Source organism: Panulirus ornatus, chromosome 12 (genome assembly GCF_036320965.1).
Source record: "Panulirus ornatus isolate Po-2019 chromosome 12, ASM3632096v1, whole genome shotgun sequence".
In the NCBI taxonomy this organism is placed as follows: Eukaryota; Metazoa; Arthropoda; class Malacostraca; order Decapoda; family Palinuridae; genus Panulirus; species Panulirus ornatus.
In genome coordinates, this window is record NC_092235.1 from 42,978,681 (window position 1) to 42,998,688 (window position 20,008).

The following is a 20,008-nucleotide window of genomic DNA, read 5'->3' on the forward strand; positions in this document are numbered from 1 at the left end:
ACTTAGTGAAGCTGCATCAATAAAGTGCAAAATACAACCTTGAGTGAGGCTGCATCAATAAAGTGCAGGATACAACCTTGAGTGATGCTGCATCAATAAAGTGCAGGATACAACCTTGAGTGAAGCTGCATCAATAAAGTGCAAGGATACAACCTTGAGTGAGGCTGCATCAATAGGGTCAAGGCTATTATAATAACTAACACTTCAAGACGAGTGACGGTACAACATGAGAATGCAAGCTACAATCTTTAGTGGCGCTGGATCAGAAGGGTGCAAGTTACAGCTCTGAGTGAAGCTGCAACAAGAGAGTGCAGGCTTCAACCTTGAGTGAGGTTGCATCAAGAGGGTGCTGACTGCAGCTATGAGTGAGGTTGCATCAAGAGGGTGCAGGCTGCAAACCTTATATGAAATTCTTCGTTTATCTGACTTAACTGAGTTTTTTTTCTCCCTTCTATTTTTTGCCTTCATGTTAATTAACTTCAGTATACTTTTGTTTGCTTGTTAGTGTGATGATATCTCTGGTGGACTGTGTACATCTGTCTCGTAATCTTTCCCTTTCTCTTTTATTTCTGCCTTTGTTGACATCCTCAGCTTGTAGAAGTCACAGACTACACGTTCACAGAATTCTATTTCTTCCTGAAATGATGAGACCTTCTCTTCTCATACCAAGAGAACCCCGTGAGGTAAGGAGCCGGGAGGCTCGTGCGCGTTGGGGTAAGATTCACCAATAGCCGGAGTACCTCAAGGGAGTGGCTTGGGTTGTAAACAGCTCCGACCAGGGAGGAGGAGTCGGCGGCGGCGGCAGAGACGGCCTCACACGCCAGGACCGGTTCTCTCGGGGTGGTGACGGCAGTCAGGGGAGAGGCAGGGGAGAAGGGGGTATTGGGAGGAGGAGGAAGAGGGACAGGGGAGTGAGGGGTAGGGGAAGAGGCCGGGGGTAGGTGGTGGGAGAGGACGCCTGCATCAACCTCGACGTGGATTCCTTCGTCCGTGAACTTGGGTCCGAATCTTTGCACTCTCCTGAAATGTAAGTCAGTAATCCTGAGATTTGTGTATATGTTTTTACACAATTATTTTGCATAAGAATTTTCTCATTTTCTTTTTCATATTGTTAGGGTTTGCTGGGAAGGATATCTCACACACGATATTTTTCATTACTGAGAAAAGAAACTGAACTGTTTTCTTAAGAGAATCCATCAGCTAGGTAGGACTTAAGTAGCCTGGAAAGCGTCTTTGATAGAGATCTTTTAATGATATAAAATACACACACACACACACACACACACACACACACACACACACACACACACACACACACACACACACAAACTTACACACACACACACACACACACACACACACACACACACACACACAAACACACACACACACACACACACACACACACACACACACAGATAGTAAATCACTGCTCCCGCCATCGCTACAGAAGATGATGTTACAAGGTCCAGTGCTACGTGCGCCGCCGTCACTGATGGTGCCCAGCACCGCAGTCTTTAGTTTTGTACCCAACATTTACCTGATACAGGAGGTAACTACCATTACTACCACCAGTGGTATAAACTAACATAACACCACGGTGTATATGGCAGGAAAGAGTTAATTACAACTATATTGCCATTAGCATTAATTGTAATATTGGTGATGGAGGCTACCTGTGTTCATGAAGTCTGTAAAATAATTACCATTGCTAATACCACTGGTATCACTTGTAATGGTTTGTAATAAGTGTCACCTTTGCCTCAGAGAGTTTGTCGAAAACACTTGTCTGGTGACGGGTAAACCGGACAAAGGGCTGTCAAAGATGCACTGAAATATCACAGTGAAGGGGTGATTGGGTGGATTATATTAATGTAGACGCTGCAAAGGCATTCGTCGATGTGGTGCCCAATGAAAGATCTTCGGTTAAAAGTTGGGAAGGTGGACAAGATGGACTGGAAGATATTCAAGTGGGAAAATGCTAAGAACAATATCTAGGAATTACTCTTGAAGGATATCAGCATATTCTGGCTGGCCATCGTTGTGGAAGGAAGTAGTGGAGTGCCACAAGGACAAACCTTGGCCCCTGTCTTGTTCTTTGTTACGTTAGTGAACCTACTGGAGTTGAGTACATATTCTTGCACATGATACATCATAACCAGAGGCTAAAATTGTGATGTGAAATATTGAGAAACTCTGCAGGGAGGGATCCAGATGTCCTTGGCTTGGCATGTTAGGTAGATGGTGAAGTTTAATCAAATAAAGTGTCTCGTACCATGAATGGGGAAGGGATCAGGACGACCTCGGTTTAAATATGAAATCATTTATTCGATGGATATAGTGGGGAGAATGTTAAGAAAGTTTGCATCTTACTGACAGACATAGGATTGACACCAAGGTTCACAAATGAAGATTATATTTAAGATGATACGTACGTGAGACCTTGAAAATGTAGCGTATCTTTGTGCAACCTTTATCTGAAGATGTAAGTAAACAGGATGAAAAAAATTGCAAAAAGATTTTACAATTCGAATGATGCTTCTGTTGACTGGCTTGAGTTTAACAAGAGGTTGAAACTACTGCAATAGCCTCTCTTAAAAACCAAACAGGAAAAAGCGGAACTTAATAAGTACAACAAGGATGTGAATACACTGACTTCGAATTGCTTAACGATAGATTTTTCAAGGCTGGATGGAAAGGACTGGTGGACATTATTGAGAAGTTAGATAAGAAAACAGGGAAAAGTCATGGTGGGAGATTTTTTCTGTTCGTCACAGTATAACTGACAGTTGGAATTCATCACGTGTGACTTTTGTGTGCTCAGGAATTTCATCACGTGTAACTGTTGTGTGCTCAGGAAATTTGATCGAGACAAAAGTGAACTTGTGAAGTCTTCCCCAGGCGGCCCATAAATGCGTCACGTTCAGTAACGCTAACCGTTACAACACAGAGGTCCATGATAGTCATTACAATAATTACAAGATTACAAAGGAGCCCCTTTTCAAGAACGGTCCTATGCTACTCCAGGACCCCTCTCAAAAAGGATCCCCTTTTTTCAATATTGCACTACACTCAGTAGCAGAGACAAGAAGGGGCCTTACAAAGCGAGAAGTTTCTGCGTGAGAATGTAATCTGTTTCATCAACTGACAAAGATAAGCCTTGCCAAAGGTGGCACTGCAGGTCCACCCCTACAGTGCAATCCCTCACCCATAAATGCCTCCCCACACTCCTATCACTTCCACCCCTGCCCCATCAGTAGCTCCCCCACCAGTGACATTCCTTCAATGTCACCAATAAACATTCCCATCTTCTACCCATCACTGCAACCCATTCACCGGGCCACCCTTTCCCTCGTAGATGTCACCTTCTGTCAGTACCATCCGCCTCAGCAGTACCACTCACCCACTCCCCCATAGCTAACACCCATTCCCATGATTCTTAGCCCAATCAGTCCCACCTCATCTGTGCCTTCCCCAGCAGTGCCACCCCAAGCAGTGCCACCCATGCAGTTTTACCTCGTCATTGCCTCCCTAGCAGTGCCTCTCCCACAGTGCTACACGTATCATTTTCAGCCGCATGCAGCCTCACTCAGTCAATGTCATCCCCAGCAGTGCCATCCCAGCACTGCAACTCCCAGAGGTGCTACCTTCTATCACTTTCAACCCAGCAAGCTACCCACGCAAGTGCCAGCTCCAGTATTGCCATCCTCAGCGGCACCACCATAGCAGTGCCATTCCCAGACGTCCCAGCCCTATAAGTTTCAATCCCCCAATGACACCCCCAAAAATGCCACTCTAGCATTGTCATCCTCATCAGTGCCATCCCAGCAGTGCCATCCCAGCAGTGCCAACCCCAATTATGCCTTTGCCGAAAGTGCCACGCCCATCACCCCAGCAATGACACCCAGAGAAGTGCCACCCTTGATAGTGTCACCCCAGAAGTACCACCGCATCAGTACCAACCCAACAGTGCCACCTCAGCACCACAGCAGTGCCACCTCAGCAGTGCCACCTCAGCACCTCAACACTACCACCCCAGCAGTGCCACCTTAGCAGTGCCACCTCAGCACCTCGGCAGTACCACCCCAGCAATGCCACCCCAGCAATACCACCTCAGCAGTGCCACTCCAGCAGTGCCATCCCAGCAGTGCCTCCTCAATCGCACCTCTCCAGCAAAGCCATCCCCATGAGCACCGCCCCATCTGCATCAGTTCCACTCCCAGCAGTGCCACCCTAGCAGTGCCACCCTAGCAGTGCACCCTAGCAGTGCCACCATTCCCGCCAAATGGTACCACCAGGGGAGGCGGAAAATGGCCAAAGTTTCCTCGGTTTTAGGTGATATTTTAGGTTTTTATTTAGTTTTTGCATATTTATTCATTTATTGAATTTTTGATGAACAAGAAATGTTATCATTGGCGTTTTCTATTTATTACCAAGTTTCACTGGTGGACATATCTTTATTTAGTTTCCATTCGGTATCTCTATGTATTTTGTTTTTCCGAGAATCCTTTCTGTATTCCTGTCATTCTAAGTCGCACGAGTTGTGGGATCTCTCCAGATCCGAGGAGTGGAATGATATATATATATATATATATATATATATATATATATATATATATATATATATATATGTATATATATATATATATATATATATATATATACATATATATATATATATATCGCATGTTTACTAAATGGCGTCCTAGCTACGTCTCTTCGTTGTATATGAACTGACTTATATTTCTCTATCGTGCCTCCCCTGATGATGTGATTATTGCACGAAAGTGCACCTGTGAACTTATTGTGTTTCATTTTCCCCGTGGACTCATAGGAATATACTTCATCACGCGCAAAATTGTGATCCTTTCCTATATATATATATATATATATATATATATATATATATATATATATAGAGAGAGAGAGAGAGAGAGAGAGAGAGAGAGAGACGCACCACACAGGAGTTACCCGACTTTCATGTGTAGCGGGGTGGCGATGGGAATGAATAAAGGCAGACAGTATGAATTATATACATGTGTATATATGTATATGTCAGTGTATGTATATATATGTATACGTTGAGATGTATAGGTATGTATATTTGCGTGTGTGGACGTGTATGTATATACATGTGTATGTGGGTAGGTTGGGCCATTCTTTCGTCTGTTTCCTTGTGCTAATCCGCTAACGCGGGAGACAGCGATTAAGCAAAATAAATAGAAAATAAATAAATATATATTTATTTATATATATATATATATATATATATATATATATATATATATATATATATATATATATATATATATATATATATATATATATATTTAGGTACAGTAGGGTTGAGGGTCAAGTCAACTGGGAGGTAAGTTTGAATGGAGAAAAACTGGAGGAAGTAAAGTGTTTTAGATATCTGGGAGTGGATCTGGCAGCGGATGGAACCATGGAAGCGGAAGTGGATCATAGGGTGGGGGAGGGGGCGAAAATTCTGGGAGCCTTGAAGAATGTGTGGAAGTCGAGAGCATTATCTCGGAAAGCAAAAATGGCTATGTTTGAAGGAATAGTGGTTCCAACAATGTTGTATGGTTGCGAGGCGTGGGCTATGGATAGAGTTGTGCGCAGGAGGATGGATGTGCTGGAAATGAGATGTTTGAGGACAATGTGTGGTGTGAGGTGGTTTGATCGAATAAGTAACGTAAGGGTAAGAGAGATGTGTGGAAATAAAAAGAGCGTGGTTGAGAGAGCAGAAGAGGGTGTTTTGAAATGGTTTGGGCACATGGAGAGAATGAGTGAGGAAAGATTGACCAAGAGGATATATGTGTCGGAGGTGGAGGGAACGAGGAGAAGTGGGAGACCAAATTGGAGGTGGAAAGATGGAGTGAAAACGATTTTGTGTGATCAGGGCCTGAACATGCAGGAGGGTGAAAGGAGGGCAAGGAATAGAGTGAATTGGATCGATGTGGTATACCGGGGTTGACGTGCTGTCAGTGGATTGAATCAGGGCATGTGAAGCGTCTGGGGTAAACCATGGAAAGCTGTGTAGGTATGTATATTTGCGTGTGTGGACGTATGTATATACATGTGTATTGGGGTGGATTGGGCCATTTCTTTCGTCTGTTTCCTTTCGCTACCTCGCAAACGCAGAAGACAGCGACAAAGCCAAAAAAAAAAGAAAAAAAAAGATATATATATATGTATATATAATCGCAGGTAGTAGGTGGTAGACATCCACTGACCAGGGAGGCATATTAGCGGCATTATCCGCCTGGGGTATCGGAAGGGTTTGTAACAGCTGCACAGTGAGGCAGCACTTCAGTGGTTGTTATGAGTCACTCCCTTAGCATAGGTAGCTATCTTTTCTTTCTGCCTCACCTACACGTGGTCCCTTGGTTTTCAGTTCAAAGACAAAATGAACACAAGAACATCAACTCACAAGTCTCGTTCTTCAAACTTTAAGTTTTCTTGCGGTGAGCGCTACGCACCTACCCTGTCTCTTAGTAAAATCTCTTCGCAAGTCCTCGTAAGTAAAGCTCTCTCTCTCTCTCTCTCTCTCTCTCTCTCTCTCTCTCTCTCTCTCTCTCTCTCTCTCTCTGAACGGTTATCTGTCTGGGACAGGCAGATACCTTCCATACCCCTCCCACGGGCGGGGAAGTTCTTAAGAGACGATATTTTCTGTTATAACATCGAGCACAAAAGTTTTTAAACCAATATTCACACAAGTAGCCGAAGATTAATAACATGAGAGGGTGGGAAAGACGACCTATACCTGGTGCCCTCACAGGACCAAATATAGGCCTTACTCATCCCCACCATTAAGACGAAAGAGTTAGTAACCAGGTAATAAATTTTAAGTCTCCTTTGGCAGGTATAAATTTTAGAAATATGGGAGGAGGGAGAAAGGGTTTTCTAAAGTCCTGCAAATATGTTACCCCCAGCGCCTGGCCGCCCTTATGGCCTCCTCTGAACGTGAATGCTTAGCTTGGGCCTGACAGTTTCTACCCTTACACTCTCTCTCTCTCTCTCTCTCTCTCTCTCTCTCTCTCTCTCTCTCTCTCTCTCTCTCTCTCTCTCTCTCTCTCTCTCTCTCTCATCGGGAATTCAAGCTCCCCTGAACATGAATGAAGGACTTTAAGAGAACTTTGATGGAATTCCTCTCGAAGCCATTCACAGCGCCTCTGTCTGGATTCCAGTGTGTTTATTTTACCCTTTTTTTTTTATCCCACAAACTTTTTTTGTGAGTGTTATGGGTTTCTTCATCTGACATGTTTGTGTTTTCAGTGTGTTTACTGAAGCCTAAGGGTAATAATGCACTTTTTCCCCCGACCGCGATCTCCCATGTGTGCACTTACCCAGAGAGGCACTTAGCATACGTCAGTCCCCCGGAGATTTTGAAGAGGTTGCAATCGTGAGGGTGATCATGGAAATCGACACTCTGGTGGCTCGGACGATGGTCGGTCGCTGGGCGATTACTCTTCGTTAATTCCTTTTTCCCTTTTGCTTCGTCCTCACGAAACTCAAGGCTCTTTTTGGTTGCCAGCACATCTGTAGCAAGCATCTAAATGACTAGGCTCTCTCTCTCTCTCTCTCTCTCTCTCTCTCTCTCTCTCTCTCTCTCTCTCTCTCTCTCTTACCTTTTCGTTTTCATCCTTGATCGACGTTTCTCGCGTTAGCTAGGTAACGCCAGGAAGAAACGAAGAAAGGCCTCATCCGCGTACAACCAATATCAAGCTGATATGTGTATTGTTCTGAAACTACATTTTCCTATCCATAACCAGACGCTAGACCTCTCCATGGTTTGCCTCGGATGTTTCACATGCCTTGTTTCAGCCCATTGACATCAGATTGACCCCAGTATACGACAACGCTCCAGTTCACTCTGTCCTGTGCTTGCCTTTCACCCTCCTGCATATTCAAGCCACCGTCGCTCAAAATCTTTTTCATTCCATCCTTCCATCTCCAGTTTGGTCTCCCTATTCTCCTTGTTCCCTGTACTTTTGACACAAGTATCCTCTTTATCACCCTTTCCTCACTCATTGTCTCCATATGTCCAAACCATTTCAGCACAACCTCTTCAGCTCTCTCAACCACACTCTTTTTATTACTACACATCTCTCTTACTTCTTTATCATTTACTCGATCAAACCACCTCACACAACATATCATCTTCAAACATTTCATTTCCAGCACATCCACCCTCCTGCGCACAACCCTATCTATAGCCCATGCCTCGCTATCATATAAGGATGTTGGGACTATTGTATCTTCAAACATACCCATTTTTGCCGTACCACATCACGATCTCTCTTACCACACATTCTTCAGCGCACAGAAAACGTTAGCCCTCATAACCCAACGTTAACCCACTTCCACTCCCATGGTTCCATTCGCTACCATGTCTACTCCCAGAAAAATACACTTCACTTCCAGTTTTTCTCCATTCAGACTCACAGCCCAACCAACTTGTCCCTCAACCCAGATAAACTGAATAACTTTACTTTTATTCACATTTACTGTCACCTTCCTCCTTTCACACATGCTTCCAAACTCAGCCACCAACTTCTGTAGTTTCTCACATCTCACAACAGATGACTCACTCTCCCAGGCCCTCTCATCCCCCAGACTGTATGCTTCCCTCTCCCCAAGATTTTCGCATTTACCTCCCTCACCACCCTATCCACAAACAAATTAGAAAACCATGGTTACATCAAACACCCTGCCGCATATCAAACTTCACTTGGAACTATTCACTCTCTTCTATTCCTCATATAAGGCTTTCACCACTTCTCTTTCCACCAAACTCTCTTCAAGACTCTCTCACACCGCTTACCGTCCTATCATCAAGCACATCTAAGAGTCCTTCAAATTACTCATTCCATCTCCTCCTCACTTCATCACTACCTGTCACCAATTTCTCTTTTGCCCCCTTCACTGATGTTCCTATTCAATTTATTGCTTTTCGCACACTATTTACCTTCTTCCATAACATCCTCTTATCCTCCCTACACTTTACTGATACTCGCTCACCCCATCTCTCGTTTGCCCTCTTCTTTAACCCCTGCACCTTCCTCTTGACCTGCCGCTTTTTCTTAAAATGTCCCAATTACTTTCACTTCTTTCCTTTCAGTCCCACCCAAACGCCTCTCTCTTCTTTTTCTCTATCAACTTTACTTCTTTATTCCACCACTCACTACCCTTTCTAATCTGCCCGCCTCCCACCTTTGCCATGCCACAGGCATCTCTCGCACATGCCAGCACTGCTTCCCTAGATATCTTCCATTGCTCAGCCACTCCCATTGCTTCATTTACTCTTTTTTTTTTGCCATTCTAGACATGACTTCAACTGATGTCTCCTCACACAAGTCTCTTTTCCAGGGTTCACTTCCTCTCGCTGCTCCCTTCTCACCGATATTGTTTCCTCTTTCCGGAAGAACTTTAGGAATTTAAACCTCCACAAGACAACGAACAGAAAATCCACCAGATGCCCCTCCCATCACATCTACATCCAGAATTCTCTTTTACACGCCTACCAATGAAAATGCAATCCAAATTTGCACACTGAACATCTTTCCCGCTCACATACGTATATTTTATGTATGTCTCTCTTTATGTTTTTGGTATTCTCAATTACTTGTCCATTTTCAGTATACAGTTCCACAAGCTGTTCACCATTTTCATTCATAACACTGAATATCTCGTGATCTCAGTTATACCCACAACTGTCACAATACTCACCTTCACATTCAATCACCCATCACTGATACCCGGTCTCTTGCATCATTCTTCTCAACCATCTCATGCCATCCTTTTTGATGTTTATATATATATATATATATATATATATATATATATATATATTTTTTTTTTTTTTTTTATACTTTGTCGCTGTCTCCCGCGTCTGCGAGGTAGCGCAAGGAAACAGACGAAAGAAATGGCCCAACCCCCCCCCCCATACACATGTACATACACATGTCCACACACGTGTATACATACCTACACAGCTTTCCATGGTCCACCCCAGACGCCTCACATGCCCTGATTCACTCCACTGACAGCACGTCAACCCCTGTATACCACATCGCTCCAATTCACTCTATTCCTTGCCCTCCTTACACCCTCCTGCATGTTCAGGCCCCGATCACACAAAATCTTTTTCACTCCATCTTTCCACCTCCAATTTGGTCTCCCTCTTCTCCTCGTTCCCTCCACCTCCGACACATATATCCTCTTGGTCAATCTTTCCTCACTCATTCTCTCCATGTGCCCAAACCATTTCAAAACACCCTCTTCTGCTCTCTCAACCACGCTCTTTTTATTTCCACACATCTCTCTTACCCTTACGTTACTTACTCGATCAAACCACCTCACACCACACATTGTCCTCAAACATCTCATTTCCAGCACATCCATCCTCCTGCGCACAACTCTATCCATAGCCCACGCCTCGCAACCATACAACATTGTTGGAACCACTATTCCTTCAAACATACCCATTTTTGCTTTCCGAGATAATGTTCTCGACTTCCACACATTTTTCAAGGCTCCCAAAATTTTCGCCCCCTCCCCCACCCTATGATCCACTTCCGCTTCCATGGTTCCATCCGCTGACAGATCCACTCCCAGATATCTAAAACACTTCACTTCCTCCAGTTTTTCTCCATTCAAACTTACCTCCCAATTGACTTGACCCTCAACCCTACTGTACCTGATAACCTTGCTCTTATTCACATTTACTCTTAACTTTCTTCTTCCACACACTTTACCAAACTCAGTCACCAGCTTCTGCAGTTTCTCACATGAATCAGCCACCAGCGCTGTATCATCAGCGAACAACAACTGACTCACTTCCCAGGCTCTCTCATCCCCAACAGACTTCATACTTGCCCCTCTTTCCAGGACTCTTGCATTCACCTCCCTAACAACCCCATCCATAAACAAATTAAACAACCATGGAGACATCACACACCCCTGCCGCAAACCTACATTCACTGAGAACCAATCACTTTCCTCTCTTCCTACACGTACACATGCCTTACATCCTCGATAAAAACTTTTCACTGCTTCTAACAACTTTCCTCCCACACCATATATTCTTAATACCTTCCACAGAGCATCTCTATCAACTCTATCATATGCCTTCTCCAGATCCATAAATGCTACATACAAATCCATTTGCTTTTCTAAGTATTTCTCACATACATTCTTCAAAGCAAACACCTGATCCACACATCCTCTACCACTTCTGAAACCGCACTGCTCTTCCCCAATCTGATGCTCTGTACATGCCTTCACCCTCTCAATCAATACCCTCCCATATAATTTACCAGGAATACTCAACAAACTTATACCTCTGTAATTTGAGCACTCACTCTTATCCCCTTTGCCTTTGTACAATGGCACTATGCACGCATTCCGCCAATCCTCAGGCACCTCACCATGAGTCATACATACATTAAATAACCTTACCAACCAGTCAACAATACAGTCACCCCCTTTTTTAATAAATTCCACTGCAATACCATCCAAACCTGCTGCCTTGCCGGCTTTCATCTTCCGCAAAGCTTTTACTACCTCTTCTCTGTTTACCAAATCATTTTCCCTAACCCTCTCACTTTGCACACCACCTCGACCAAAACACCCTATATCTGCCACTCTGTCATCAGACACATTCAACAAACCTTCAAAATACTCATTCCATATATATATATATTTATATATATATACATTCGCTTTCTATTTTCATGAAACTCTGCAGCACTCAGGAAGTCGGCCATATCCATCGGTCGGGACCACAGGTCACAAAGTGTAGTGCTGTTGCGAGTGCATCTTGGGGGAGTGCAGGCATCTGAGCAGTAAGTGTTCGGTGTGTTCATTGCAAATAGATTAAGAAATGAATAATGGTTTATTGGACTCAGGAAGTCGATCAGCTCAAGATACAAAGTTGACACAATTCAAACATAACATAACTAGGTGATGTTAGATACTAGTTAACTAATCATGCAAGAACTTGGTGTTTGGTCGAGCTAGATATTTCCATACTTTGGATAAGGATATGGGTGAGGTACGTCTAGGGTGGCAGATATGCAAGGATGTTTACAGAGTAAGTAGTATGGTTTATACATCAAGCACTTGACTGAACATTAAGCGACGAATAATTACAGTAATTACCATAAAACTTAGCATGGAGAAACCTGACCTGTTCATTTGCATAGCTATGCACTTGTTCATAGATTGTTTAAGAAGGCGGAGGTATCTGTGACGGGATGCGTCTGTAGTTTATTGCCAAACTGTTGTGTGAGTTGCCGGCGTTGGTTGGAGATGTCGGACAGGTTCAGCGAGATGACGCCTCTTGGTAGGTGATGTAAGAAGGACCCACGATGATTCTACATGCCCTTTTCTGCACTCTTTCTAGTTGGTCCCCCTGTGTGTGGTTTTTGTATCATAGGCATTAATAAGGTTCATGGGATCTGATGAATTACTGATTGTAATGATGTAAGGAAGGGTGATGTCCAGAGCGTAGACGGGAAATTATGACTCGTGTTTGTCTATTGAGTATGGTTTTTAATGGATGGTGGGATAGAGTTTAAGACTTAAGTTGGGAGAGCGGTCGGTTAGTGCTTGTCGGGTCTTCTAAGTATATGTGTATACGTTTGTTGTAGGTGAGTTTTATTTCTGCTTGCACAGTGAGTGAAAATTCCCCATTAGCTATAGTTTCGTCCAAGAACTTCTCGCAGTGGAGAAGTCCATCAAGGTGGAAAAGGCTCGGGGAAAAAATCAATCTGACGAGTGAAAAGTCACCTCTGGCGAGATTGTCAAAGAACTTCGTACTCCAGAGAAGTTTGCATTTCCCTGCTACTAAAGGTAGCGAACACCTTGAGTTGCAGAAGCCTTTAGAAAGGTCTTTGGTAATACCAGGACTCTTTTCTCATATATATATATATATATATATATATATATATATATATATATATATATATATATATATATATATATATATATATATATTATGTTATTTTCATACATAGTCGCTGTCTCCCGCGTTAGCGGATAGTTCAAGGAAACAGACGAAAGAATGGCCTAACGAACCCACATACACATGCACAGACATAAACGCCTACACATGCACATATGCGTAATTATACATTTCACTGGATACATACATAAACATACACGGAAATTCCTATGAGTCAACGGGGAAAATGAAACACGAAAAGTTCCCTGACTCATAGGAATATCTTGATCACGCGCAAAATTGTGATTCTTTCCATACACAGACATATACATATATACACATGTACACATCCACACTTACAACTGCCTTCATCCATTCCCGTCGCCACCCCGCCACACATGAAATGACAACCCCCTCCCCCCGCGCGCGCACGAGGTAGCGCCAGGAAAGACAACAAAGGCCACATTCGTTCACACTCAGCCTCTATCTGTCATGTATAATGCACCGAAACCACAGCTCCCTTTCCACATTCAGGCCTCACAAAATTTAAATGGTTTACCCAAGACGCTTCACATGCCTTGGTTCAATCCATTGACAGCACGTCGACCCCGGTATACCACATAGTTCCAATTCACTCTATTCCTTGCACGCCTTTCACCCGCCTATATGTTCAGGACCGATCGCTCAAAGTCTTTTTCACTCCTTCCTTCCACCTCCAATTTGGTCTCCCACTTCTCCTCGTTCCCTCCACTTTTGACACACACACACACACACACACACACACACACACACACACATATATATATATATATATATATATATATATATATATATATATATATATATATATATATATATATATATATATATGTCAATGTTTCCTCACTCATTCTCTCCATGTGACCAAACCATTTCAATACACCCTCTTCTGCTCTCTCAACCACACTCTTTTTATTACCACACATCTCTCTTACCGTTTCATTGCTTACTCGATCAAACCACCTCACACCACATACTGACCTCAAACATCTCATTTCCAACACATCCACCCTCCTCCGCACAACTCTATCTATAGCCCACGCCTCGCAACCATATACCATTGTTAGAATCACTGTTCCTTCAAACATACTCATTTTTGCTCCCCGAGAGACCGTGTGTGTGTGTGTGTGTGTGTGTGTGTGTGTGTGTGTGTGTGTGAAGCCTTGGTCAAATTAAATCTTAGAAATGCTCTGAATATTGCTCGAAGAAATGCTGAGAGACTTTCATTATTACTTACCTACCCTCTTTCCCAGAGTTCTTATCGACTATTGTGTATCCTCGTGTTTACTTTTTGTTGAGCATAGAATGAACTACGATGAAGGGGTCCAACAAGGTGTTCCCCTTGTCCCTCTATCTTCCTGCCGAGTCTCCAGTGCAATCGTACACAGCTTGTCAAGTGAGATGAACATTTGGTTCTTGGATGATGGTACGTTGGTTAGGGCACTGCAGAGAACCTGTCCGCTAATCTCGCTCTTGTGAAAGAGCTAGAGAAATCGTAGGGTCTCTCTCCCTCAACCCTTCCAATGGCAGATCATCGCCTCCACCCCAGAGATTGCTGACAGCTTATCTGCAATATTTCCAGAAGCTCAGTGCGCCCCTTGGGATCCAGGGCCATCGATGTCATTTTAGATTAAAAGGTGGAAGACTTGACTTGGATAGAAGACAGAGTCAGTCCCATATATGCCCATGGTATCCTTTTCCTCCATACTAGCTGTTTATCTTTGTCTACGACTTACCTACTTCCTTAAGCTTTACCTTCTTTCAACAATGACAGACTGAAACAGATACAACTAAACGCTGACGTCTGCATTAGTGAAAACAACGAACTCCACTTACAGGACTCCCAGTGGAAACAAGCAAACATTCGTGTTAGATAAAATGGTACTAGAATTCTCACTGCTTCTTAGATCACCACTCCAACTTTCTTGTCTTCCACTGCAGCCTAGAGTAAACTAGTTTCAACTGGTTTCTAAATTGCTACCAAAAGCATTGCAGAGCTCTACAGGTGAATAGGATCCTGGTTACATCTTTGTAAATGGGGCTGGAGATAAATCTGAGGATAACATATCCAGACCCACTTCAACGTTGACCCACAGATAAAACAGGTAGGATGGACCCGTCATGGAGAGCACAGGCTTCTCCATAATGAACCAGACCACTGCATGCTTGAGGAAGGACAATCTAAAAACTGAAAGGCCACACAACTCAAAGGAATTCCTAATTGTTGTCTATTATTGACCAATCACGATCAGCACATTTCTTCGCCTCACCGCCCTCGTCTGCTCTGAATTTTGTGCCTGCGGCAGAGAAGTGGCTGACCATCATGGCCTACATGCTTCGAGTTGTAAGTTATGTTGGTCGGTACGCCAGGCGCAGGGAGATCAAAAACATCAAATCAAGAAGTCGTTCGTCTGCCTAAGGGAAGTGACGAGCAGCCGGACGGTGTAGCATCTTACGCCTGATGAAGGGGCAGGCAGCTGGTGGGGGATCACACATGTGCTTCCACCTTGATACATACGTGGTTGGTGAGGACCTCATCAAAACCAGAGCAGTGATGCCAGTTGAAGGGAACAGCAAAGTGCAGTTCATCGAATCACCTAAGGACGAGGGAGCAGCCACCATTCTATTTCAACACCTTAGCAATTTACATTTTGGTCTATTTCCTCTCTGCATGCAGTTGAACGTACTTACGTTTATTTCACTTTGAACACCACACACACACACACACACACACACACACAACATATATATATATATATATATATATATATATATATATATATATATATATATATATATATATAGAACGCTCGTGATGTCCATTCCCAGGTGTACGTCAGGCATGTACTCTCGGTGTCCGCGTCGTCTGTCTTGCCATTCCTTTTAGAGCAGAGTCTGGCTGTGGCCCAGGTCTGCTGCTGCTGCTGCTGGCTGCGGCTGTGTACCCTACTCATCCGGTGGATACTACCGTATCTTCTCCCACACCAGTCTCTCTCTCTCTCTCTCTCTCTCTCTCTCTCTCTCTCTCTCTCTCTCTCTCTCTCTCTCTCTCTCTGGAGTTATGCCTGGCAATTTGCTGATCAGTATTGCACTGTATCAACATCTGAGTAAGATCTGAGCAACAGTATTGTCCACTTTGTCAAAATTTATTGGGCCTTACCACCGTTCTCAAATCACACCGTCGTTCTCAAGAGTCGTACCGTCGTACTCAAGAGTCGTACCGTCGTACTCAAGAGTCGTACCGTCGTGCTCAAGAGTCGTACCGTCGTGCTCAAGAGTCGTACCGTCGTGCTCAAGAGTCGTACCGTCGTGCTCAAGAACCGTACCGTCGTGCTCGAGTCGTGCCGTCGTGCTCAAGAGTCGTACCGTCGTGCTTAAGAGTCGTAACGTTGTGCTCAAGAGCCGTACCATCGAGCTCAAGAGTTGTACCATCGAGCTCAAGAGTCGTACCATCGAGCTCAAGAGTCGTGCCGTCGCGCTTAAGAGCTGTACCGTCGTGCTCAAGAGTCGTACCATCGAGCTCAAGAGTCGTACCATCGAGCTCAAGAGTCGTACCATCGAGCTCAAGAGTCGTACCATCGAGCTCAAGAGTCGTACCATCGAGCTCAAGAGTCGTACCATCGAGCTCAAGAGTCGTACCGTCGCGCTTAAGAGCTGTACCATCGAGCTCAAGAGTCGTACCATCGAGCTCAAGAGTCGTACCATCGAGCTCAAGAGTCGTACCATCGAGCTCAAGAGTCGTACCATCGAGCTCAAGAGTCGTGCCGTCGCGCTTAAGAGTCGTACCGTTGTACTCAAGCTGACCGGTCGTTGCGATCTCGCATTATGGAGTGGACTTCCCAGATGGTGCTCCACCCAACCAACCATAAGGACGGTGCTCCAGTTTATAGCCACTGGTGACTGAGACTAAGTGGTTCGAGCCGATTAAGTCGCTCCTGCTTCAGAAAAGTCGTTGTATACAATGACCATATTCTTCTGATACGTTGGGCACGCCATGTACAGACGGATAGACTGACTTGTATAGTTATATATATATATATATATATATATATATATATATATATATATATATATATATATATATACATAGATAGATAGATAGATAGATAGATAGATAGATAGATAGATAGATAGATAGATAGATATGAGATTTATGCATCTAATTATCAAACTGTCCATCCGTCTGTACAATGTGTCCAACGTATTATAAGTATATGGTAATTGTTTACAACGTCTTTATCCCTTAGGTAAGGGAGGAAGAATTGTACCTCCATATTCCCTACGCGTCGTAGAAGGCGACTAAAAGAGAGCTAGAAATCCTTCCCATCGTGAATTTCAATTTCTAAAAGTGGAAACATAAGAAGGAATCAAGCGGCAGTGTTCATCCTCATCGAAGGCTCAGATTGGGCTGTCTGAATGTGTGGATATAACCGATATGAGAAGAAATGAAAAATAGGTTGTGTGATTGAGGAAAGAAACCTGGATATTCTGACTGAGTGACATGAAGCTCAAGAGTAAAGGAGAAGAATGGTTTCGAAAAGTCTTGGGAGTAAAGTCAGAGGTTGGTGAGAGGACAAGAGCTAAGGAAGGAGTAGAACTACTGCTGCAGCAGGAGTTGTAGGAGTCTATGATGGAATGTAAGGAAGTAAATTCTAGATTGATGTGGGTGATAATGAAAGTGGATGGCAAGAGTGATTATTGATGCTTATGCACCTGGTCATGAGAAGAAAGATCATGAGAGGCAAGTGTTTTGGTAGCAAGCTGAGTAAGTGTGTCAGCAGTTTTGGTTTACGAAACCAGGTATTAGTGATGGGTGAGTTGAATGCAAAGGTACGTACTGCGGTAGTTGAGGGTATGATTGGTACGCATGGGATATTCACTGTTATGAATGGAAATGGCGAAGGGTTTGTGGATTTGTGTAATGAAAAAGACTAGTGATTGGAAATACCTGGATAAAAAAAAAAAAGATATACACTAGAGTACGTATGTGAGTGAGAGAAATGGTCAACGGGCATTTTCAGATTACGTATTGATACAAAAACTTTTAGATGTTAATGTGCTGAGAGGGGCAGGTGGTGGGATGTCTTATAACTATCTTGTCGAGGCTGGGTGAAGATTTGAAGAATGCAGAGCCAAAGATGGGGAGAACAGAGTGGTGAGAGTGACCTGGGAAAGGAGACTTGTGTGAAGAAATACCAACGGTGATTGAGTGTAGAATGGCAAAGGTGAGAGAAAATAAAGTGAGGGGAGTGGATGAGAAATGGAATATATTTAAGGCAGCAATGATGGGGCGTGCAAGAGATGTACGTGGCATGAGAAAGGTGGGAGGTGGGCAGATTAGAAAGAGTAGTGAGTGGTGGGATGAAGAAGTAAAGTTGCTAGTGAAAGAGAAAAGAGAGGCGTTTAGGCGGTACGTACAAAGGAGTTGAAATGAATTGGAGATATATAAGAGAAAGCGCCAGGAGGTCAAGAGGAAAGTGCAAAGGTTGAAAAAAAAAAAAAGGCAAATGAGAGCTGGAGTGTCAAAGTTTCATTAGATTTTAGGAAGAATATAAAAATGTTTTAAAAGGAGGTGAATAATATCCGAAAGAAATGAAAACAAATGGGAACATCGGGGAAGGGGCATAAGGGAAAATGATAACAGATAGTGATGAAGTAAGGAGGAGTGAGTATCTTGAAGGATTGTTGGATATGCTTGATGACAGAGTTTCAGATGTAGGGTGGTGTGGTCGGGGTGCTATGCGAAGTGAAAGAGTCACGGAGAGTGGTTTGGTGAAGAGAGAAGAGATGTTGAATGCCTTGCGGAAGATGAAATGTGGCAAGGCGGCGGGAGTGGATGGCATCGCAGTTGAATGGAGAGAGAGAGAGAGAGAGAGAGAGAGAGAGAGAGAGAGAGAGAGAGAGAGAGAGAGAGAGAGAGAGATTCATCATTTCCCGCGAGAGCCAGGTAGCGTAAGGATCAGATGACATCCTTTGAGGGTAAAATTCTCTCCTGGCCTGTGTCTATGTTCCTTCTTTTGGAAAAGTAAAACTGGAGGGGAGGATTCATCCTTCATTCTCCAATTCATCTCCACCTCCTTGTCCCTCCACTTCTGACACACACACACACACACACACACACACACACACACACACACACACAGCAGGGAAGAGCAGTGTGGTTTCAGAAGTGGTAGAGGATGTGTGGATCAGGTGTTTGCTTTGAAGAATGTATGTGAGAAATACTTTGAAAAGCAAATGGATTTGTATGTAGCATATATGGATCTGGAGAAGGCATATGATAGAGTTGATAGAGATGCTCTGTGGAAGGTATTAAGAATATATAGTGTGGGAGGCAAGTTTATAGAAGCAGTGAAAAGTTTTTATCGACGTTGTAAGGCATGTGTACGTGTAGGAAGAGACGAAAGTGATTGGTTCTCAGTGAATGTAGGTTTGCGGCAGGGGTATGTGATGTCTCCATGGTTGTTTAATTTGTTTATGGATGGGGTTGTTAGGGAGGTGAATGCAAGAGTTTTGGAAAGAGGGGCAAGTATGAAGTCTGTTGTGGATGAGAGAGCTTGGGAAGTGAGTCAGTTGTTGTTCGCTGATGATACAGCGCTGGTGGCTGATTCATGTGAGAAACTGCAGAAGCTGGTGACTGAGTTTGGTAAAGTGTGTGAAAGAAGAAAGTTAAGAGTAAATGTGAATAAGAGCAAGGTTATTAGGTACAGTAGGGTTGAGGGTCAAGTCAACTGGGAGGTAAGTTTGAATGGAGAAAAACTGGAGGAAGTAAAGTGTTTTTAGATATCTGGGAGTGGATCTGGCAGCGGATGGAACCATGGAAGCGGAAGTGGATCATAGGGTGGGGGAGGGGGCTAAAATCCTGGGAGCCTTGAAGAATGTGTGGAAGTCGAGAGCATTATCTCGGAAAGCAAAAATGGGTATGTTTGAAGGAATAGTGGTTCCAACAATTTTGTATGGTTGCGAGGCGTGGGCTATGGATAGAGTTGTGCGCAGGAGGATGGATGTGCTGGAAAT